At 49.4% G+C, this 25,466-nt stretch overlaps 1 long non-coding RNA gene across 1 annotated transcript; it reads left to right on the top strand.

The window, feature by feature from the left end:
• The first annotated feature begins 1,263 nt into the window (after window positions 1-1,263).
• Window positions 1,264-22,783, top strand: LOC115599371. Its single transcript, XR_003988357.1, has 2 exons — window positions 1,264-1,387; window positions 22,674-22,783. It is a non-coding gene; the product is annotated as an uncharacterized LOC115599371 (long non-coding RNA).
• The last annotated feature ends 2,683 nt before the right edge of the window (window positions 22,784-25,466 follow it).

Raw genomic sequence — 25,466 nt, forward strand, 5'->3', positions numbered from 1 at the left:
TCGATAGGGGCGCGTAATTATCCAAAACACTTAATTCTCTTTAAAAGAGGCGCACCAAACACTCAAAACACTTAGATTACTTACAAGCAATACAACAGAATAAGATAATCATCAATCACCATATGATCATATGAACCACAACATTACCAAAAACACTTTAAAAACATAATACAACACAGAGAGTGTACTTTCCCACTGCTGTGAATGAACTTAAATTCTCCTGGGGAATTGAACCCCGGAGAGGGACGAACTCAGCGCTAGACTGGACTCTAATCTGTCAGCCTGGGGGCATCCCCATAAGTCCCTGTGAATCCTGAGGAACCCAAACCTCCCAGAGGACTCAAACATCCCAGGGGGACTTTAACCCACTGGGGGTCTCCAACCCCCCTTTCCTAGAGGCCTCGAAACCCTAACAAATTTATAAATACCTTTTAAGTATGAGGAAGGTCTGGTGTCCATCTGCACGTAGAGCCAAGGGAGTAGGGGAGGCTTATCCAACAGAATTCGTCGAAGGGGCCCCAAAAGCGTCCCCGGGCCCCACTGGATCACGGCACGACGGAGTCCAGTCCTGCCGCGGTCGCCAAAAACGAAGCCGAAAAAGGCAAAGCAGAACTGTTTAGAGACAGAGTTTTTAGTCTTTAAACAGCAAAGGTATTTATTTTCAGATCTGGGGAACTCCCATCTTGCGCCGGACAAAGAGTTCTAAGGGTTAAGGGAAAAGGGGTTAGGGTATTTACACAGTAAAAGGGGAGGTTACAACATTATTACATTCTCAGTTCTTGCTGACTTCATACCCACAGCACCAACAACAGTCGACCTACGGGTTTGCGTTTTACCACAAACCTTGAAACTACCAGCCCAAAGCGGCCATTTTCCCCTATACCTGAATGGGCTCCCAAAAGTCCGAACAGTCGGGACTGGCAAACAAATGCAAAGAGTGACCACTGAAAACTATGGATGGCCCTAACCCTCACATGGAACCCTACGCACAGCACCACCAACAGTCGGCCTACAGGTTTGCGTTTTACCACAAACCTTGACTCTACCAGCCCTCTGTGGCCATTTTCCCCTGTCGCTGAATGGGGTCCTAAAAGTCCGTACGGTTGGGACTGGAAACCAAATGCAAACACCTACCATTTCAAACTTTGGCTAGCCCTAACCCTCAAATGGAACCCTACCCACAGCCCCACCAACAGTCGGTCTATGGGTTTGCATTTTATCACAAAACTTGGATCTACCAGCCAGATGCAGCCATTTTCCCCTATCACTGAATGGGGTCCCAAAAGTTCGAACGGTCGGGACTTGCAACAAAATGCAAGGAGTGACCACTGAAAACTTTGGCTGGCCCTAAACCTCACATGGAACCCTACCCACAGCACCACCAACAGTCGGCCCAGGGGTTTGCGTTTTACCGGAAACCTGGAATCTAATAGCCCGATGAAGCCTTTTCCTTGTATCGCTGAATGGGGTCCCAAAAGTCCGAACGGTCGGGACTGGCAAACAAATGCAAAGAGTAAGCACTGAAAACTCTTGCTGTCCCTAACCCTCACATGGAACCCTACCCACAGCACCACTAGCAGTCGGCCTTCGGGTTTGCGTTTTACCACAAACCTTGAGTCTACCAGCCAGAAGCGGCCATTTTCCCCTATCGCTAAAAGGGGTCCCAAAAGTCCGAGCGGTCAGGACTGGCAAAAAAATGCAAAGAGTGACCACTGAAAACTTTGGCTGGCCATAACACTCACATGGAAACTTACCCACAGCACCACCAACAGTAGCCCTACGTGTTTGCGTTTTACCACAAACCTTGAATCTACCAGCCCGATGCAGCCTTTTTTTTCTATGGCTGAATGGGGTCCCAAAAGTCAGAACGGTCAGAACTGGCAAACAAATGCAAAAAGTTACCACTGAAAACTTTTCCTGGCCCTAACCCTCACATTTAACCCTACCCACAGCACCACTATAAGTTGGCCTACGGGTTTGCGTTTTACCACAAACCTTGAATCTACCATCCAGAAGCAGCCTTTTTCTTCTATCGCTGAATGGGCTCCGAAGTGTCCGAACGGTCACAATTTGCAAACAAATGCAAAGAGTGACAAGTGAAAACTTTGGCTGGCCCAAAAGCTCACATGGAACCCTACCCACAGCACCAACAACAGTCGGCCTACGGGTTTGCGTTTTACTACAAACCTTGAATATACCAGCGCGAAGCGGCCATTTTCCCCTAGTGCTTAATCGGGTCCCAAAAGTCCGAACGGTCGGGACTGGAAACCAAATGCAAAGATTGACCACTGAAAACTTTGCCTGGCCCTTACCCTCATATGGAATCCTACCCGCAGCACCACAACAGTCGGCCTTCGGGTTTGCGTTTTACCACAAACCTTGAATCTACCAGCCGGAAGCGGCCATTTTCCCCTAGTGCTGAATGGGCTCCCAAAAGTCCGAACGGTCGGACTGGCAAACAAATGCAAACAGTGCCCATTGAAAGCTTTGGCTGGCCCTAACCCTCACATGGAACCCTACCCACAGCACCACCAACAGTCGGCCGACGGGTTTGCATTTTACCACAAACCTTGAATCTACCAGCCTGAAGCAGCCTTTTTATTCTATCGCTGAATGGGGTCCCAAAATTCAGAACGGTCGGTACTGGCAAACAAATGCAAAGAGTGACCACTGAAAACTTTGGCTGCCCCTAACCCTCACATGGAACCCTACCTACAGCACCACCAACAGTCAGCCTACAAGTTTTTATTTTACCACAAACTTAAGATCTACAAGCCCGAAGCGGCCATTTTCCCCTATCGCTGAATGGGGTCCCAAAAGTCCGAACAATCGGGACTGGCAAACAAATGCAAAGAGTGAGCACTGAAAACTTTGGCTGGCCCTAACCCTCACACGGAACCCTACCCACAGCAAAACAAACAGTCAGCCTACGGGTTTGCGTTTTACCACAAACCTTGAATCTACCCGCCCGAAGCGGCCATTTTCCCCTGTCGCTGAATGGGGCTCCAAAAGTCCGAACGGTGGGGACTGGCAAAGAAATGCAAAGAGTGACCACAGAAAACTTTGGCTGGCCCTAACCCTTACATTGAAACCTTCCTACGGCCCCACACCCAGTCGGCCTACGGGTTTGAGTTTTACCACAAACCTTGAATCTACCAGCCCGATGCAGCCTTTTTCTTCTATCGCGAAATGGGCTCCCAAAAGTCCGAACGGTGGGGACTGGCAAACAAATGCAAAGAGTGACCAGTGAAAACATTGGCTGGCCCTAACCCTCACATTGAACCCTACTCACAGCACCACCACCAGTCGGCCTACGGGTTTGCGTTTTACCACAAACCTTGAATCTAGCAGGCTGAAGGAGCCTTTTTCTTCTATGGCTGAATGGGGTCTTAAAAGTCCAAACGGTCGGGACTGGCAAACAAATGCAAAGAGTGACCACTGAAACCTTTGGCTGGCCCTAACCATCACATGGAACCCTACCCACAGCACCACCAAAAGTCGGCCTACGGGTTTGCGTTTTACCACAAACCTTAAATTTACAAGCCCGAAGAAGCCTTTTTTTTCTATGGCTGAATGGGGTCCCAGAAGTCCGAACGGTCGGGACTGGCAAACAAATGCAAAGAGTGACCACTGAAAACTTTGGCTGGCCCAAACCCTCACATGGAACCCTACCCACAGCACCACAAACAGATGGCTTATGGGTTTGCATTTTACCACAAACCTTGAATCCACCAACCCAATGCAGCCTTTTTTCTTCTATCGGTTAATAGGTTACCAAAAGTCCGAACGGTCAGAACTGGCAAACAAATGCAAAAAGTTACCACTGAAAACTTTTCCTGGCCCTAACCCTCACATTTAACCCTACCCAAAGCACCACTATAAGTTGGCCTACGTGTTTGCGTTTTACCACAAACCTTGAATCTACCAGCCAAAAGGAGCCATTTTCTTCTATCGCTGATTGGGCTCCGAAATGTCCGAACGGCCGGAACTTGCAACCAAACGCAAAGAGTGACCACAGAAAACTTTGGCTGGCCCTAACTCTCACATGGAACCCTACCAACAGCACCACCATCAGTCGGCCTACGGCTTTGGGTTTTACGACAAACCTTGAATTTACCAGTGCGAAGCGGCCATTTTCCCCTAGTGCTGAATGGGGTCCCAGAAGTCCGAACGGACAGGACTGACAAACAAATGCAAAGAGTGACCACTGAAAACTTTGGCTGGCCCTTACCCTAATATGAAATCCTACCCGCAACACCACCAACAGTCGGCCTTCGGGTTTGCGTTTTACCACAAAGCTGGAATCTACCAGCCGGAAGCAGCCTATTTCTTCTATCACTGAATGGGCTCCGAAAAGTCCGAACGGCCGGAACTGGCAACCAAACGCAAAGAGTGACCACTGAAAACTTTGGCTGGCCCTAACCCTCACATGGAACCCTACCAACAGCACCACCATCAGTCGGCCTACGGCTTTGCGTTTTACCACAAACCTTGAATTTACCAGCCCGAAGCTGCCATTTTCCCCTATCGCTGAATGGGCTCCAAAAAGTCCGAACGGTCTGACTGGCAAACAAATGAAAAGAGTGACCACTGAAAGCTTTGGCAGGCCCTAACCCTCTCATGGAACCCTACCCACAGCACCACCAACAGTACGCCTACGGGTTTGCGTTTTACCACAAACCTGGAATCTACCAGCCCGAAGCGGTCATTTTCGTCTATCGCTGAATGGGGTCCAAAAAGTCCAAGCGTTCGGGACTGGAAAACAAATGCAAAGAGTGAGCACTGAAAACTTTGGCTGGCCCTAACCCTCACATGGAACCCTACCCACAGCACCACCAACAGTCGGCCTTCAAGTTTGTGTTTTACCACAAACCTTGGATCTACAAGCCAGAAGCGGCCATTTTCCCCTATCGCAGAATTGGGTCCCAAAAGTCCGAATGGTTGGGACTGAGAACCAAATGCAAAGAGTGACCACTGAAAACTTTGGCTGGCCCTAACCCTCACATAGAACCCTACCCACATCACCACCAACAGTCGGCCTACGGGTTTGCGTTTTACCATAAACCTTGAATCTAACAGACCGCAGTAGCTTTTTTTTTCTATCGCTGAAGAGGGTTCCAAAAGTTTGAATGGTCGGGACTGGCAAACAAATGCAAAGAGTGACCACTGAAAACTTTGGCTGGCCCAAACCCTCACATGGAACCCAACCCACAGCAATACCGGAAGTCGGCCTACGGGTTTGTGTTTTACCATAAACCTTAAATCTAACAGCCCGAAGCGGCCATTTTCCCCTATCGCTGAATGGGCTCCCAAAAGTCTGAGCGGTCGGTACTGGCAAACAAATGCAAAGAGTGACCACTGAAAACTTTGCCTGGCCCTCACATGGAACCCTACCGACAGCACCACCAACAGTCGGCCTACGGGTTTGCATTTTACCACAAACCTTGAATCTACCAGCCTGAAGCAGCCTTTTTATTCGATCGCTGAATGGGGTCTCAAAAGTCCGAACGGTCGGGACTGGCAAACAAATCCAAAGAGTGACCACTGAAAACTTTTGGCTGGCCCTAACCCTCACACGGAACCCTACCCACAGCACCACCAACAGTCGGACCTACGGGTTTGCGTTTTACCACAAAATTGAATCTACCAGCCCGAAGCGGCCATTTATCCCTATCGATGAGTGGGGTCCCAGAAGTCCGAAAGTTCGGGACTGGATAAGAAATGCAAAGAGTGACCAGTGAAAATTTTGGCTTGCCCTAACCCTCACATAGAACACTACCCACAGCACCACCAACAATCAGACTACGGGTTTTTCTTTTACTACAAATCTTGTATCCACCAGCCCTAGGCAGGCAATTTTCCCTATCGCTGAAAGGGCTCCCAAAAGTCTAAACGGTCGGGACTGGCAAACAAATGCAAAGAGTGACTAGTGAAAACTTTGGCTGGCCCTAACCCTCACATGGAACCCTACCCACAGCAACACTAAAAGTCGGCCTACGGGTTTGCGTTTTACCAGAAACCTTGAATCTACCAGCCTGAAGCAGCCTTTTTCTTCTATGGCTGAATATGTTCCCAAAAGTCCCAACGTTTGGGACTGGTAAACAAATGCAAAGAGTGACCACTGAAAACTTAGCCTGGCCCAAACCCTCACATGGAACACTGCCCACAGCACCACCAACAGTCGGTCTACGGGTTTGCTTTTTACGACAAACCTTGAATCTACCAGCCCGATGGGGCCTTTTTCCCCTATCGCTGAATGGGCTGCCAAAAGTCCGAACAGTTCGGACTGGCAACCATTGCAAAGAGTGACCACTGAAAACTTTGGCTGGCCCCTAACCCTCACATGGAACCCTACCCACAGCACCACCAACAGTCGGCCTACGGGTTTGCGTTTTACCATAAACCTTGAATCTACCAGCCCAAAGCGGCCATTTTCCCCTATCGCTGAATGGGGTCCCAGAAGTCCGAAAGGTTGACTGGCAAACAAATGCAAAGAGTGACGATTGAAAACTTTGGCTGGCCCTAACCGTCACATGGAACCCTAACCACAGCACTACCATCAATCGGACTACGGGTTTTTCTTTTACTACAAACCTTGAATCCACCAGCCCGAAGCAGCCTTTTTCCCCTATCGCTGAACAGGCTCCCAAAAGTCTAAACGATCGGGAATGACAAACAGATGCAAAGAGTGACCACTGAAAACTCTGGCTGGCCCTAACCCTCACATGAAACTCTACCCACAGCACAACCAACAGTTGGCCTACGAATTGCATTATACCACAAACCTTAAATCCACCAGCCCAAAGCAGCCTTTTTTTTTCTTTCACTGAAAAGGGGTTCCAAAAGTCCGAAAGGTCGAGACTGGCAACCAAATGCTAAGAGTGACCAGTGAAAACTTTGGCTGGCCCTAACCCTCACATGGAACCCTACCCAAAGCACAAGCAACACTTGGCCTATGGGTTTGGGTTTTACCAGAAACCTTGAATATACGAGCCCGAAGCGGTCATTTTCCCCTATCACTAAATGGGGTCTCAGAAGTCCGAACCGTCGGGACTGGCAAACAAATGCAAAGAGTGACCAGTGAAAATTTTGGTTTGCCCTAACCCTCACATGGAACACTACCCAAAGCACCACCAACAATCGGACTACGGGTTTTTCTTTTACTACAAACCTTGAATCTACCAGCTTAAAGCGGCCATTTTCCCCTATCGCTTAATGGGCTCCCAGTAGTCCGAAACGTCAGGACTGGCAAACAAATGCAAGGAGTGACCACTGAAAACTTAGGCTGGCCCTATCTTTTACATGGAACCATTCCTACAGCACCACCAACTGTCGACCTACGGGTTTGCGTTTTAGCACACACCATGAATCTACAAGCCCAAAGCGGCCATTTTTCCACTATCGCTGAAAGGCTTCCAAAAGTCCGAAAGGTCGAGACTGGCAAACAAATGCAAATAGTGACCACTGAAAACTTTGGCTGGCCCTAACCCTCACATGGAACCCTACCCACAGCACCACCAACAGTCGGCCTGCAAGTTTACGTTTTACCACAAACCTTGAATCTTCCAGCCCGGTGCAGCCTTTTTCTTCTATCGTTTAATCGGGTCAAAAAAGTCCGAACGGTCGGGACTGGCAAACAAATGCAAAGAGTGACCAGTGAAAACATTGGCTGGCCCTAACCCTCACATTGAACCCTACTCACAGCACCACCACCAGTCGGCCTACGGGTTTGCGTTTTACCACAAACCTTGAATCTAGCAGGCTGAAGGAGCCTTTTTCTTCTATGGCTGAATGGGGTCTTAAAAGTCCAAACGGTCGGGACTGGCAAACAAATGCAAAGAGTGACCACTGAAACCTTTGGCTGGCCCTAACCATCACATGGAACCCTACCCACAGCACCACCAAAAGTCGGCCTACGGGTTTGCGTTTTACCACAAACCTTAAATTTACAAGCCCGAAGAAGCCTTTTTTTTCTATGGCTGAATGGGGTCCCAGAAGTCCGAACGGTCGGGACTGGCAAACAAATGCAAAGAGTGACCACTGAAAACTTTGGCTGGCCCAAACCCTCACATGGAACCCTACCCACAGCACCACAAACAGATGGCTTATGGGTTTGCATTTTACCACAAACCTTGAATCCACCAACCCAATGCAGCCTTTTTTCTTCTATCGGTTAATAGGTTACCAAAAGTCCGAACGGTCGGGACTGGCAAACAAATGCAAAGAGTGACAAGTGAAAACTTTGGCTGGCCCTAACCCTCACATGGAACCCTACCCACAGCACCAGAAACAGTCAGCCTACGGGTTTGCGTTTTTCCACAAACGTTGAATCTACCAGGCTGAAGCAGCCTTTTTCTTCTTTGGCTGAATTGGGTCCCAAAAGTCCGAACGGTTGGGATTGGCAAACAAATGCAAAGAGTGACCAATGAAAATTTTCCTGGCCTTAACCATCACATGGAACCCTAACCGCAGCACAAACAACAGTCAGCCTACAACTTTGCGGTTTACCACAAACCTTAAATCTCCCAGCACGATGCAGCCATTTTCCCCTATCGCTGAATGGGGTCCCAAAAGTCCGAACGGTCAGGACTGGAAAACAAATGCAAAGAGTGACCAGTGAAAACTTTGGCTGGCCCTAACCCTCACATGGAACCCTTCCCACAGCACAACCAACAGTCGGCCTAACTCTTTGCGTTTTACCACAAACCTTGAATCTACCAGCCCAAAGCGGCCATTTTTCCCTTTAGCTGAATGGGCTCCCAAATGTCCGAACGGTCGGGACTGGCAAACAAATGCAAAGAGTGACCACTGAAAACTTTGTCTGGCCCAAACCCTCACATGGAACCCTACTCAAAGCACCACCAAGAGTCGGACTACGGTTTTCAGTCTTACCAGAAACCTTGAATCTTCCAGTCCGAAGGAGCCATTTTCTACTATCGCTGAATAGGGTCCCAAAAGTCCAAACTGTCGGGACTGTCAAAGAAATGCAAAGAGTGACCACTGAAAACTTTGGCTGGCCCTAACCCTCACATGGAACCCTAACCACAGCACCACCAACAGTCACCCTACGGGATTGCGTTTTACCACAAACCTTGAATCTACCAACCTGATGCGCCCCTTTTCCCCTATCGCTGAATGGGTTCCCAAAACTCCGAACGGTCGGGTCTGGTAAACAAATGCAAAGAGTGACCACTGAAAACTGTGGCTGGCCCTAACCCTCACATGGAACCCTACCCACAGCACCACCAACAGTCAACCTCCAACTTTGCGTTTTACCACAAATTTTGAATCTACCAACCCGAACTAGCGATTTTCTCCTATCGCTGAATGAGCTCCGAAAAGTCAGAACGGTCAGGACTGGAAACCACATGGAAATAGTGACCACTGAAAACTTGTGCTGGCCCTATCTTTTACATGGAACCCTACCCACAGCACCACCGAGAGTCGGACTAAAGTTTTGCGTTTTACGACAAAACTTGAATCTTTCAGCCCAAAGCGGCCATTTTCCCCTATTGCTGAATGGGCTCCCAAAAGTCCGAACGGCCGTGACCGGCAAACAAATGCAAAGAGTGACCACTGAAAACTTTGGCTGGCCCTAACCCTCACATGGAACCCTACCCACTGCACCAGCACCAGTCGGCCTAAGGGTTTACATTCTACCACAAACCTTGAATCTACCAGCCCGATGCAGCCATTTTCCCCTATCTCTGAATTGGCTCCCAAAAGTCCAAACGGTCGGGACTGGCAAACAAATGCAAAGAGTGACCACTGAAACCTTTGGCTGGCCCTAACCCTCACATGAAAACCTACCTACAGCACCACCAAGAGTCGGACTACGGTTTTTCGTTTTACCACAAACCTTGAATCTTCCAGCCCGAAGCGGCCATTTTCCCCTATCGCTGAATGGGCTCCCAAAAGTCCAAACGGTTGGGACGGGCCAACAAATGCAAAGAGTGACCACTGAAACCTTTGGCTGGCCCTAACCCTCACATGGAACCCTACCTACAGCACCACCAACAGTCGGCCTACGGGTTTGCGTTTAACCTCAAACCTTGAATTCATCAGCCCGAAGCGGCCATTTTCCCCTATCGCTGAATGGGCTCCCAAAAGTCCTAACGGTTGGGACTGGCAACCAAATGCAAAGAGTGACCAGTGAAAACTTTGGCTGGCCCTAACCCTCACATGGAACCCTACCCACTGCACCACCAACAGTCGGCCTACGGGTTTACTTTTTACCACAAACCTTGAATCTACCAACCCGAAGTAGCCATTTTCCCCTATCGCTGAATGAGCTCCGAAAAGTCCGAACAGTCAGGACTGGCAACCACATGCAAAGAGTGACCACTGAAAACTTGTGCTGGCCCTATCTTTTACATGGAACCTTACCCACAGCACCACTGAGAGTCGGACTAAGGTTTTCATTTTACCAAAAAACTTGAATCTTTCAGCCCGAAGCGGCCATTTTCCCGTATCGCTGAATGGGCTCCCAAAAGTCCGAACGGCCGTGACTGGCAAACAAATACAAAGAGTGACCACTGAAAACTTTGGCTGGCCCTAACCCTCACATGGAACCCTACCCACAGCACCACCAACAGTCGGCCTACGGGTTTGCGTTTGACCACAAACCTTGAATCCACCAGCCCGAAGCGGCCATTTTCCCCTATCGCTGAATGGGCTCCCAAAAGTCCCAACAGTTGGGACTAGCCAAAAAATGAAAAGAGTGACCACTGAAAACTTTGGCTGGCCCTATCTTTTACATGGAACCCTTCCCACAGCACCACCAGCTGTCGGCCTACGGGTTTGCGTTTTACCAGAAAACGTGAATCTAACAGCCTGAAGCAACTTTTTCTCCTATGGCTGAATGGGTTCCCAAAAGTCCGAATGGTTGGGACTGGCAACCAAGTGCAAAGAGTAAACAGTAAAAACTTTGGCTGGCCCTAACCCTCACATGGAACCCTACCCACAGCAACACCAACAGTCGGCCTACGGGTTTGTGTTTTACCTCCAACCTTGAATCTACCAGACCGATAGGGACTTTTTCCTCTATCGCTGAATGGGCTCCCAATAGTAAGAGCGGTCGGGACTGGCCAACAAATGCAAAGAGTGACCACTGAAAACTGTGGCTGGCCCAAACCCTCACATGGAACCCTACAAACAGAACAACCAACTGGTGGCCTACGGGTTTGCGTTTTACAACAAACCTTGAATCTACCAGCCCGAAGCGGACATTTTCCCTTATCGCTGAATGGGGTTCCAAAAGTCCGATCGGTCGAGACTGGAAAACAAATGCAAAGAGTGACCCCTGAAAACTTTGGCTGGCCCTAACCCTCACATGGAACCCTACCCACAGCACCACAAACAGTTGGCGTACAAGTTTGCATTTTACCACAAACCTTGAATCCACCAGCCCAACGCAGCCTTTTTCTTCTGTCGCTTAATGGGTTCTCAAAAGTCCGAACGGTTGGGACTGGCAACCAAATGCAAAGAGTGACCACTGAAAACTTTGGCTGGCCCTAACCCTCACATGGAACCCTACCCACAGAACAACCAACAGTCGGCCTACAAGTTTGCGTTTTACTACAAACCTTGAATCTACCAGCCCGAAGCGGCCATTTTTCCCTATCGCTGAAAGGCTTCCAAAAGTCCGAACGGCCGTGACTGGCAAACAAATTCAAAGAGTGACCAGTGAAAACTTTGGCTGGCCCTAACCCTCACATGGAACCCTACCCACAGCACCACCAACAGTCGGCCTGAGAGTTTGCGTTTTACCACAAACCTTGAATTTACCAGCCCGGTGCAGCCTTTTTCTTCTATCGCTTAATCGGGTCCAAAAAGTCCGAACGCTCGGGACTGGCAAACAAATGCAAAGAGTGACCACTGAAAACTTTGGCTGGCCCTAACCCTCACATGGAACCCTACTCAAAGCACCACCACCAGTCGGCCTACGGGTTTGCGTTTTACCACAAACCTTGAATCTAGCAGGCTGAAGGAGCCTTTTTCTTCTATGGCTGAATGGGGTCTTAAAAGTCCAAACGGTCGGGACTGGCAACCAAACGCAAAGAGTGACCACTAAAAACTTTAGTTGGCCCTAACCATCACATGGAACCCTACACACAGCACCACAAACAGTTAGCCTACGGGTTTTTATTTAACCATAAACCTTGAATCCACCAGCCCGAAGCGGCCATTTTTCCCTATCGCTGAAAGGCTTCCAAAAGTCCGAACGGCCGTGACTGGCAAACAAATTCAAAGAGTGACCAGTGAAAACTTTGGCTGGCCCTAACCCTCACATGGAACCCTACCCACAGCACCACCAACAGTCGGCCTGAGAGTTTGCGTTTTACCACAAACCTTGAATTTACCAGCCCGGTGCAGCCTTTTTCTTCTATCGCTTAATCGGGTCCAAAAAGTCCGAACGCTCGGGACTGGCAAACAAATGCAAAGAGTGACCACTGAAAACTTTGGCTGGCCCTAACCCTCACATGGAACCCTACTCACAGCACCACCACCAGTCGGCCTAGGGTTTGCGTTTTACCACAAACCTTGAATCTAGCAGGCTGAAGGAGCCTTTTTCTTCTATGTCTGAATGGGGTCTTAAAAGTCCAAACGGTCGGGACTGGCAACCAAACGCAAAGAGTGACCACTGAAAACTTTGGCTGGCCCTAACCCTCACATGGAACCCTACTCACAGCACCACCACCAGTCGGCCTACGGGTTTGCGTTTTACCACAAACCTTGAATCTAGCAGGCTGAAGGAGCCTTTTTCTTCTATGGCTGAATGGGGTCCCAGAAGTCCGAACGGTCGGGACTGGCAAACAAATGCAAAGAGTGACCACTGAAAATTGTGGCTGGCCCAAACCGTAACATAGAAACCTACCCACAGCACCAGCAACAGTCAGCCTAAAGGTTTGCGTTTTACCAGAAACCTTGAATCTACAAGCCTGAAGCAGCCTTTTTCTTCTTTGGCTGAATTGGGTCCCAAAAGTCCGAACGGCCGTGACTGGCAACCAAATGCGAAGAGTGACCACTGAAAACTTTGGCTGGCCCTAACCCTCACATGGAACCCTACCCACAGCACCACCAACAGTCGGCCTACGGGTTTGCGTTTTACCACGAACCTTCAATTTACCAGCCCGAAGAAGCCTTTTTCTTCTATGGCCGAGTGGGGCCCCCAAAGTCCAAACGGTTGGGACTGGCAAACAAATGCAAAGAGTGACCACTGAAAACTGTGGCTGGCCCAAACCCTCACATAGAACCTTACCCACAGCAGCACCAACAGTCGGCCTATGGGTTTGCGTTTTACCACAAACCTTGAATCTACCAGCCCGATGCGGCCCTTTTCCCCTATCGCTGAATGTGTTCCCAAAACTCCGAACGGTCGGGACTGGCAACCAAATGCAAAGAGTGACCACTGAAAACTTTGGCTGGCCCTGACCCTCACATGGAACTTTACCCACAGCACCACCAAGACTCGCACTACGGTTTTGAGTCTTACCAGAAACCTTGAATCTTCAAGCCCGAAGGAGCCATTTTCCCCTATCGCTGAATGGGTTCCCAGATGTCCGAACGAACGGGACTGGCAACCAAATGCAAAGAGTGACCACTGAAAACTTTGGCTGGCCCTTACCCTCACATGGAACCCTACCCACACAACCACCAACAGTCGGCCTACGGGTTTCCGTTTTACCACAAACCTTGAATCTACCAGCCCGAAGCAGTGTTTTTCTTCTACGGCTGAATGGGGTCCCAAAAGTCCGAACGGTCGGGACTGGCAAACAAATGCAAAGAATGACCACTGAAACCTTTGGCTGGCCCTAACCCTCACATGGAAACCTACCCACAGCACCACCAAGAGTCGGACTATGGTTTTGCGTTTTACCACAAACCTTGATTCTTCCAGCCCGAAGCGGCCATTTTCCCCTATAGCTGAATGGGGTCTCAAAAGTCCGAACGGTTGGGACTGGCAAACAAATGCAAAGAGTGAACACTGAAAACTTTGGCTGACCCTAACCCTCACATGGAACCCTACGCACAGCACCACAAACAGATAGCCTACGGGTTTTTATTTAACCACAAACCTTGAATCCACCAGCCCGAAACGGCCTTTTTCTTCTATCGGTTAATGGGTTACTAAAAGTCCGAAAGGACGAGACTGGCAAACAAATTCAAAGAGTGACCAGTGAAAACTTTGGCTGGCCCTAACCCTCACATGGAACCCTACCCACAGAACAACCAACAGTCGGCCTACAAGTTTGCGTTTTACTACAAACCTTGAATCTACCAGCCCGAAGCAGCCATTTTTCCCTATCGCTGAATGGGTTCCCAAAAGTCCAAACGGTTGGGACTGGCAACCAAGTGCAAAGAGTGAGCAGTGAAAACTTTGGCTTGCCCTAACCCTCACATGGAACCCTACCCACAGCACCACCAAGAGTGGGACTACAGGTTTGCGTTTTACCACAAACCTTGAATCTACCAGCCCGAAGCGGCCATTTTCCCCTATCGCTGAATGGGCTCCCAAAAGTCCGAATGGTCGGAACTGGCAAACAAATGCAAAGAGTGACCACTGAAACCTTTGGCTGGCCCTAACCCTCACATGGAACCCTACCCACAGCACCACCAACAGTTGGCGTACAAGTTTGCATTTTACCAGAAACCTTGAATCTACCAGCCTGATGATTTCATTTTCCCCTACAGCTGAATGCGTCCCAAAAGTCCAAACTGTCGGGACTGTAAAGAAATGCATAGAGTGACCAGTGAAAACTTTGGCTGGCCCTTACCCTCACATGGAACCCTACCCACAGCACAACCAACAGTTGGCATACAAGTTTGCATTTTACCACAAACCTTGAATCCACCAGCCCAACGCAGCCTTTTTCTTCTGTCGCCTAATGGGTTCTCAAAAGTCCAAACGGTTGGGACTGGCAAACAAATGCAAAGAGTGACCAGTAAAAATTTGGCTGGCCCTAACCCTCACATGGAACCCTACCCACAGCACCACTAACAGTCGGCCTACGGGTTTTCGTTTTACCACAGACCTTGAATCTACCAGCCCGATGCAGCCTTTTTCCCCTATCGATGAATGGGGTCCCAAAAGTCCGAACGGTCGGGACTGGCATAGAAATGCAAATAGTGACCACTGAAAACTTTGGCTGGCCCTAACCCTCACATGGAACCCAAATCACAGCACCACCAACACTCGGCCTAAGGGTTTGCGTTTTGCCACAAACCTTGAATCTACCAGCCCGAAGCGGCCATTTTCCCCTATCGCTGAATGGGCTCCAAAAAGTCCGAACGGTCGGGACTGGCAAACAAATGCAAAGAGTGACCATTTAAAACTGTGGCTGGCCCTAACCCTCACATGGAACCCTACCCACAGCACCACACACAGTCAGCCTACAACTTTGTGTTTTACCACAAATCTTAAATCTACCAGCCCAAAGAAGCCATTTTCCCCTACCGCTGAATGGGGTCCCAGAAGTCCAAACGGCTGGGACTGGCAAACAAATGCAAAGAGTGACCACTGAAAACTGTGGCTGGCCCAAACCCTCACATAAAACCCTAGCAACAGCACAAAGAACATTCGGCCTATGGGTTTGCGTTTTACCACAAACCTTGAATCTACCAGCCCGATGCGGCCATTTTCCCCTATCGGTGAATGAGCCCAGAAAAGTCCGAACGGTCAGGACTGCCAAACAAATGCAAGGAGTGACCAGTGAAAACTTAGGCTGGCCCTATCTTTTACATGGAACCATTCCCACAGCACCACCAACTGTCGGCCTACGGGTTCGCGTTTTACCACACACGCTGAATCTACAAGCCCGAAGCGGCCATTTTTCCACTATCGCTGAAAGGCTTCCAAAAGTCCGAACGGCCGTGACTGGCAAACAAATTCAAAGAGTGACCAGTGAAAACTTTGGCTGGCCCTAACCCTCACATGGAACCCTACCCACAGCACCACCAACAGTCGGCCTGAGAGTTTGCGTTTTACCACAAACCTTGAATTTACCAGCCCGGTGCAGCCTTTTTCTTCTATCGCTTAATCGGGTCCAAAAAGTCCGAACGCTCGGGACTGGCAAAAAAATGCAAAGAGTGACCACTGAAAACTTTGGCTGGCCCTAACCCTCACATGGAACCCTACTCACAGCACCACGACCAGTCGGCCTACGGGTTTGCGTTTTACCACAAACCTTGAATCTAGCAGGCTGAAGGAGCCTTTTTCTTCTATGGCTGAATGGGGTCCCAGAAGTCCGAACGGTCGGGACTGGCAAACAAATGCAAAGAGTGACCACTGAAAATTGTGGCTGGCCCAAACCGTAACATAGAAACCTACCCACAGCACCAGCAACAGTCAGCCTAAAGGTTTGCGTTTTACCAGAAACCTTGAATCTACAAGCCTGAAGCAGCCTTTTTCTTCTTTGGCTGAATTGGGTCCCAAAAGTCCGAACGGCCGTGACTGGCAAACAAATGCAAAGAGTGACCACTGAAAACTTTGTCTGGCCAAACCCTCACATGGAACCCTACCCACAGCACCACAAACAGTTGGCGTACAAGTTTGCATTTTACCACAAACCTTGAATCCACCAGCCCAATGCAGCCTTTTTCTTCTGTCGCTTAATGGGTTCTCAAAAGTCGGAACGGTTGGGACTGGCAAACAAATGCAAAGAGTGACCACTGAAAACTTTGGCTGGCCCTAACCCTCACATGGAACCCTACCCACAGCACCACCAACAGTCGGCCTACGGGTTTGCGTTTTACCACAAACCTTCAATTTACCAGCCCGAAGAAGCCTTTTTCTTCTATGGCCGAGTGGGGCCCCCAAAGTCCAAACGGTTGGGACTGGCAAACAAATGCAAAGAGTGACCACTGAAAACTGTGGCTGGCCCAAACCCTCACATAGAACCTTACCCACAGCACCACTAACAGTCGGCCTATGGGTTTGCGTTTTACCACAAACCTTGAATCTACCAGCCCGATGCGGCCCTTTTCCCCTATCGCTGAATGTGTTCCCAAAACTCCGAACGGTCGGGACTGGCAACCAAATGCAAAGAGTGACCACTGAAAACTTTGGCTGGCCCTAACCCTCACATGGAACCCTACCCACAGCACCACCAAGACTCGCACTACGGTTTTGAGTCTTACCAGAAACCTTGAATCTTCAAGCCCGAAGGAGCCATTTTCCCCTATCGCTGACTGGGCTCCCAAAAGTCCGAACGGTCGGGTCTGGCAAACAAATGCAAAAAGTGGCCACTGAAACCTTTTGCTGGCCCTAACCCTCACATGGAACCCTACCCACAGCACCACCAACAGTCTGCCTACAACTTTGCGTTTTACCACAAATCTTGAATCTACCAACCCGAAGTAGCCATTTTCCCCTATCGCTGAATGAGCTCCGAAAAGTCCGAACAGTCAGGACTGGCAACCACATGCAAAGAGTGACCACTGAAAACTTGTGCTGGCCCTATCTTTTACATGGAACCTTACCCACAGCACCACTGAGAGTCGGACTAAGGTTTTCATTTTACCACAAAACTTGAATCTTTCAGCCCGAAGCGGCCATTTTCCCGTATCGCTGAATGGGCTCCCAAAAGTCCGAACGGCCGTGACTGGCAAACAAATACAAAGAGTGACCACTGAAAACTTTGGCTGGCCCTAACCCTCACATGGAACCCTACCCACAGCACCACCAACAGTCGGCCTACGGGTTTGCGTTTGACCACAAACCTTGAATCCACCAACCCGAAGCGGCCATTTTCCCCTATCGCTGAATGGGCTCCCAAAAGTCCCAACAGTTGGGACTAGCCAAAAAATGAAAAGAGTGACCACTGAAAACTTTGGCTGGCCCTATCTTTTACATGGAACCCTTCCCACAGCACCACCAGCTGTCGGCCTACGGGTTTGCGTTTTACCAGAAAACGTGAATCTAACAGCCTGAAGCAACTTTTTCTCCTATGGCTGAATGGGTTCCCAAAAGTCCGAATGGTTGGGACTGGCAACCAAGTGCAAAGAGTAAACAGTAAAAACTTTGGCTGGCCCTAACCCTCACATGGAACCCTACCCACAGCAACACCAACAGTCGGCCTACGGGTTTGTGTTTTACCTCCAACCTTGAATCTACCAGACCGATAGGGACTTTTTCCTCTATCGCTGAATGGGCTCCCAATAGTAAGAGCGGTCGGGACTGGCCAACAAATGCAAAGAGTGACCACTGAAAACTGTGGCTGGCCCAAACCCTCACATGGAGCCCTACAAACAGAACAACCAACTGGTGGCCTACGGGTTTGCGTTTTACAACAAACCTTGAATCTACCAGCCCGAAGCGGACATTTTCCCTTATCGCTGAATGGGGTTCCAAAAGTCCGATCGGTCGAGACTGGAAAACAAATGCAAAGAGTGACCCCTGAAAACTTTGGCTGGCCCTAGCCCTCACATGGAACCCTACCTACAGCACCACCAACAGTCAGCCTACAACTTCGCGTTTTACCACAAACCTTGAATCTTCCAACCCGAAGTAGCCATTTTCCCATATCGCTGAATGGGTTCCCAGAAGTCCGAATGGTTGGGACTGGCAACCAAATGCAAAGAGTGACCACTGAAAACTTTGGCTGGCCCAAGCCCTCACTTGGAACCCTACCCACAGAACCAACAACAAAAGTCGGCCTACGCGTTTGCATTTTACCATAAACCTTGAATCTACCAGCCTGATGCACTCTTTTTCCCCTATCGCTGAATGGGCTCCCAAAAGTCTGAACGGTTGGGACTGGCAAACAAGTGCAAAGAGTGACCAGTGAAAACTTTGGCTGGCCCTAACCCTCACATGGAACCATACCCACAGCACCACCAACAAAAGTCACGCTACGGGTTTGCATTTTACCACAACCCTTGAATCTACCAGCCCGAAGTGGCCATTTTCCCCTAACGCTGATTGGGCTCCCAAAAGTCCAAACGGTCGGCACTGGCAAACAAATGCAAAGAGTGACCAGTAAAAATTTTGCTGGCCCTAACCCTCACATGGAACCCTTCCAGCACCACCACCAACAGTCGGCCTACGGGTTTGCGATTTACCACAAACCCTTCTTCTACCAGGCCAAAGAGGCCATTTTCCCCTATTGCCGAATAGGTTCCTAGAAGTCCGAACGGCCGTGACTGGCAACCAAATGCAAAGAGTGACCAATGAAAACTTTGGCTGGATCTAACCCTCACATGGAACCCTACCCACAGTACTACCAACAGTCGGCCTACGGGTTTGCGTTTTACTACAAACATTTAATCTATCAGCCCGATATGGCCATGTTCCCTATCGCTGAATGGGCTCCATAAAGACCGAACGGTCGGGACTGGCAAACAAATGCAAAGAGTGACCAGTTAAAACTTTGGCTGGATCTAACCCTCACATGGAACCCTACCCACAGTACCACCAACAGTCGGACTACGGGTTTCCATTTTACCAGAAACCTTGTATCTACCAGCCTGAAGCAGCCTTTTTCTTCTATGGCTGAATGGGTTCCCAAAAGTCCGAACGGTTCGGACTGGCCAACAAATGCAAAGAGTGACCACTGAAAACTTCGGCTGGAGCTAACCCTCACATGGAAACCTACCCACAGCACCACCAACAGTCGGCGTACAAGTTTGCGTTTTATTACAAACCTCGAATCTATCAGCCCAATATGGTCATGTTCCCTATCGCTGAATGGGCTCCCAAAAGACCGAACGGTTGGGACTGGCAAAAAAATGCAAAGAGTCACCACTGAAAATTTGGCTGGCCCTAACCCTCACATAGAACCTTACCCACAGCACCAACAACAGTCGGCATACGGGTTTGCGTTTTACCACAAACCTTGAATCTAACAGCCAGATGCAGCCTTTTTCCCCAATCGCTGCATGGGCTCCTAAAAGTCCGAACGGTCGGGACTGGCAAACAAATGCAAAGAGTGACCACTGAAAACTTTGGCTGGCCCTAACCCTCACATGGAACCCTACCCACGGCACCACCAACAGTCGGCCTACAAGTTTGCGTTTTACAACAAACCTTAAATCTTCTAGCATAAAGCTGTCATTTTCACCAATCGATGAATGAGTTCCAAAAGTCCGAATGGTCGGGATTGGCAAATTCATTCAAAGAGTGACGACTGAAAATTTTGGCTGGCCCTAACCCTCACATGGAACACTACCCACAGCACCACCAATATTCGCACTACGGGTTTGCGTTTTACCACAAACCTTGAATCCACCAGCCCGATGCGGCCATTTTCCCCTATCGCTGAATAGGCTCCCAAAAGTCCGAACGGTCGGGACTGGCAAACAAATGCAAAGAGTGACCAGTGAAAACTTTGGCTGGCCCTAACCCTCACATGGAACCCTACCCACAGCAACACCAACAGTCGGCCTATGGGTTTGCGTTTTACCACAAACCTTGAATATACCCGACCGAAGCGGCCATTTTCCCCTATTGCCGAATAGGTTCCTAGAAGTCCGAACGGCCGTGACTGGCAACCAAATGCAAAGAGTGACCAATGAAAACTTTGGCTGGATCTAACCCTCACATGGAACCCTACCCACAGTACTACCAACAGTCGGCCTACGGGTTTGCGTTTTACTAAAAACCTTGAATAGACCAGACCAAAGGGGACTTTTTCCCCTATCGCTGAATGGGCTCCAAAAAGCCCGAACGGTTTGGACGGGCATACAAGTGCAAATAGTGACCAGTGAACACTTTGGCTTGCCCTAACCCTCACATAGAACCCTACCCACAGCACCACCAACAAAAGTCGGACTACGGGTTTGAATTTTACCACAAACCTTGAATCCACCAGCCCGAAGTGGCCATTTTCCCCTATCGCTGAATGGGCTCCCAAAAGTCCGAATGGCCGTGACTGGCAACCAAATGAAAAGAGTGACCAGTGAAAACTTTGGCTGGCCCTAAACCTCACATGGAACCCTACCCACAGCACCAACAACAGTCGGCCTATGGGTTTGCATTTTACCACAAACCTTGAATCTACCAGCCCGAAGAAGCCATTTTCCCCTATCGCTGAATGGGGTCCCAGAAGTCCGAACGGGGTGGACTGGCAAACATATCCAAAGAGTGACCACTTAAAACTTTGGCTGGCCCAGATCCTCACATACAACCTTACCCACAGCACCACCAAGAGTCGGCATACGGCTTTCTGTTTTACCAAAAACCTTGAATCTACCAGCGCGATGCAGCCTTTTTCCCCTATTGCTGCATGGTCTCCTAAAAGTCCGAACGGTCGGGACTGGCAAACAAATGCAAAGAGTGACCACTGAAATCTTTGGCTGGCCCTATACCTCACATAGAATTCTACCCACAGCACCACCAACAGTCAGCGTACGGGTTTCCGTTTTACCATAAACCTTGAATCTACCAGCCTGATCCACCCTTTTTCTTCTATGGCTGAATGGGTTCTCAAAAGTCCGAACGGTTTGAACTGGCAAAAAAGTGCAAATAGTGACCAATGAAAACTTTGGCTGGCCCTAACCCTCACATGGAACCCTACGCACAGTACCACCAACAGTCGGCCTAGGGTTTGCGTTTTACCACAAACCTTGAATATACTAACCCGAAGCAGCCTTTTTCTTCTATGGCTGATGGGGTTCCGGAAGTCCGAACGGTGGGACGTGCCAAGAAATGCAAACAGTCATCACTGAAAACTGTGGCTGGCCCAAACCCTCACATGGAACCCTACCCTCAGCACCAACAACAGTCGGCCTGCGGGTTTGCGTTTTACCGCAAATCTACCAGCCTGACCCACCCTTTTTCTTCTATGGCTGAATGGGTTCTCCAAAGTCCGAACGGTTTGGACTGGCAAACAAATGCAAAGAGTGACCACTGAAAACTTTGGCTGGCCCTATACCTCACATAGAATTCTACCCACAGCACCACCAACAGTAGGCCTACGGGTTTGCGTTTTACCAGAAATCTTGAATCTACCAGCCCAAAGCTGACATTTTCCCCTATCGCCGAACGGGGTCCCAGAAGTCCGAACGGTCGGGACTGGGAAACAAATGCAAAGAGTGACCACTGAAATCTTTGGCTGGCCCTAACCCTCACATGGAACCCTACCCACAGCACCACCAACAGTCGGCCTACGGGTTTGCCTTTTACCATAAACCTTGAATCTACCAGCCTGATCGACCCTTTTTCTTCTATGGCTGAATGGGTTCTCAAAAGTCCGAATGGTTTGGGCTGGCAAACAAGTGCAAATAGTGACCAGTGAAAACTTTGGATGCACCTAACCCTCACATGGAACCCTACCCGCAGCACCACCAACAGTCGGCCTACGGGTTTGCATTTTAATACAAACCTTGGATCTACCAGACCGAAGGGGACTTTTTTCCTATCGCCAAATGGAGTCCTAGAAGTCCGAACGGTCGGGACTAGCAAACAAATGCAAAGAGTGACCACCGAAAACATTTGCTGGCCCTAACCCTCACATGGAACACTACCCACAGCACTACCAGCAGTCGGCCTACGATTTCCGTTTTACCACAAACCTTGAATCTACCAGCCTTAAGCGGCCATTTTCCCATATAGTTGAATGGGGTCCCAGAAGTCCAAATGGTCGGGACTGGCAACCAAATGAAAAGAGTGACCACTGAAATCTTTGGCTGGCCTTAACCCTCACATGGAATTCTACCCACAGCACCACCAACAGTCGGCCTACGGGTTTGCGTTTTACCAGAAACCTTGAATATACCAGCCCGAAGCAGCCTTTTTCTTCTATGGCTGATTGGGGTTCAAGAAGTCCAAATGGTGGGACGGGCCTACAAATGCAAAGAGTCACCACTGAAAACTGTGGCTGGCCCAAACCCTCACATAGAACCCTACCCACAGCACCACCAACAGTCAGACTACGGCTTTGCGTTTTACCACAAACCTTGAGTCTACCAGCCCAAAGAGGTCATTTTTCCCTATCGCCGAATGGGGTCCCAGAATTCCGAACAGTCGGGACTGGCAAACAAATGCAAAGAGTGACCACTGAAATCTTTGGCTGGCCCTAACCTTCACATAGAATTCTACCCACAGCACCACCAACAGTAGGCCTACGGGTTTGCGTTTTACCAAAAACCTTGAATCTACCAGCCCGATGCGGCCATTTTCCCGTATCGCTGAATGGGCTCTGAAAATTCCGAACGGTCAGGACTGGTAAACAAATGCAAAGAGTGACCACTGAAAACTTTGGCTGGCCCTAACCCTCACATGGAACCCTACCCAAAGCACCACCAACAGTTGACCTACGGGTTTGCGTTTTACCTTAAACCTTGAATCTACCAGCCTGATCCACCCTTTTTCTTCTATGGCTGAATGGGTTCTCAAAAGTCCGAACGGTTTGAACTGGCAAAAAAGTGCAAATAGTAACCAGTGAAAACTTTGGCTGGCCCTAACCCTCACATGGAACCCTACCCACAGCAGCACCAACAGTTGGCCTACGGGTTTGCGTTTTACCAAAAACCTTCAATCTACCAGCCTGAAGCAGCCTTTTTCTTCTATGGCTGAATGGGTTCCCAAAAGTCCGAACGGTAGGGACTGGCAAACAAATGCAAAGAGTGACCACTGAAAAATTTGGCTGGCCCAAACCCTCACGTGGAACCCTACCCACACCACTACCAGCAGTTGGCCTACGGGTTTGCGTTTTACCACAAACCTTGAATCTACCAGCCCAAAGCGGCCATTTTCCCTTATCGCCGAATGGGGTCCCAGAAATCCGAACAGTCGGGACTGGCAAACAAATGCAAAGAGAACCCTACCACACATTTACATATTTACATCTTTTTACATATACATCTTTAAGGGGAATTAAACATCACACAATTTACATATATTTTTAGGGAGAATTCTCAACCCTTACACATATTTTGGGGATAATTCTCAACCTTCTTTCTCTCAACATTCTTTCTTTAAGGGAAATTAAACATACCCATATATTCGCTCAATGTCAGCCCCTTTCTGGCAAAGTCTCTTCAAGTTGTCTTAGCACTCTTCACAAAGTCTCTGCAAATTGTCCCAGGCACTTGCCCTCTGTTCCGGGGTTTCTTTCCTCATGGGCCTCGGGATTTAACCCTTCCTCATGGGGTTTTCCCCTCTGCTCTGGGGTTTCCTGTCCAGAGAGCTTGTTGATCATACCTTACAGGGAGAACATTCTTGCAGTTTCTGTGCCAGCTAGGTTTTCAGCAGGCTGCCCGCATTCTCCACCAGATGTAGCGGGAAGAGCCCTTCTTGCTCCTAGGGCTGATCCTGAGGCCTCGGGGCTTAGCCCATTCCTGGACGATGTCCCAGGGCTGTTCCTGGGGCTCTGGGATCTAGCCCTTCTTGCCTGCTCCTGGGGCTCCTTGAGCTGTGGGCTTCTCAATCCTCACTGAAGAGTGAGAGCTCTCTCCGTGGGTGTCAGCTGCTCTCTTATTGGCCGCCTGCTCCTGCACATGCTCAAGAGGGAGGCCAGACACAGATGAACCCACACCCACTCATCAATAACTCAGGGCACCTGGTCCTGTCTCACTACACTAAACCTCACATGGTACCCTACCCACAGCACCACAAACAATCGGACTACAGGTTTTTCTTTTACTACAAACAGTGAATCCACGAGCCCGAAGCATCCATTTTCCCCTATCGCTGAACGGGCTCCCAAAAGTCTGAACGGTAGGGACTGGCAAAAAAATGCAAAGAGTGACCAATGAAAACTTTGGCTGGCCCTAATCCTCACATGGAAACCTACCCACAGCACCACCAACAGTCCACCTACAGGTTTATATTTTACCACAAACCTTGAATCTACGAACGCAATGCAGACTTTTTCTTCTATCGCTGAATGGAGTCCCAAAAGTCCAAACGGTAAGAACTGGCGACCAATTGCTAACAGTAACCACTGAAAACATTCGCTGGCCTTAACCCTCACATGGAACCCTACCCACAGCACCACAAACAACAGTCGGCCTACGGGTTTGCGTTTTACCACAACTCTTGAATCTACCAGCCCGAAGCAACCTTTTTCTTCTATGGCTGAATGGGCTCCAAAAAGTCCGAACAGTTTGGACTGGCAAACAAATGCAACGAGTGACCACTGAAAATTTGGCTGGCCCTAACCCTCACATGGAAACCTACCCACAGCACCACCAACACTCGGCCTACGGGTTTGCAATTTACCAAAAACCTTGACTCTACCAGAACGAAGCGGACTTTTTCCCCTATCGTTGATTGGGCTCCAAAATGTCCGAACGGTCGGGACTGGCAAGCAAATGCAAAGAGTGACCAGTGAAAACTTTAGCAGGCCCTAACCCTCACATGGAACCGTACCCACAGCACCACCAACAGTCGGACTACGGCTTTGCGTTTTACCACAAACCTTGAATATACCAGACAGAAGGGGACTTTTTCCCCTATCGCTGAATGGGGTCCCAAAAGTCCGAACGGTCGGGACTGGTAAGCAAATGCAAAGAGTGACCAGTGA

Source organism: Calypte anna, chromosome 19, assembly GCF_003957555.1.
Source record: "Calypte anna isolate BGI_N300 chromosome 19, bCalAnn1_v1.p, whole genome shotgun sequence".
Classification (NCBI taxonomy): domain Eukaryota; kingdom Metazoa; phylum Chordata; class Aves; order Apodiformes; family Trochilidae; genus Calypte; species Calypte anna.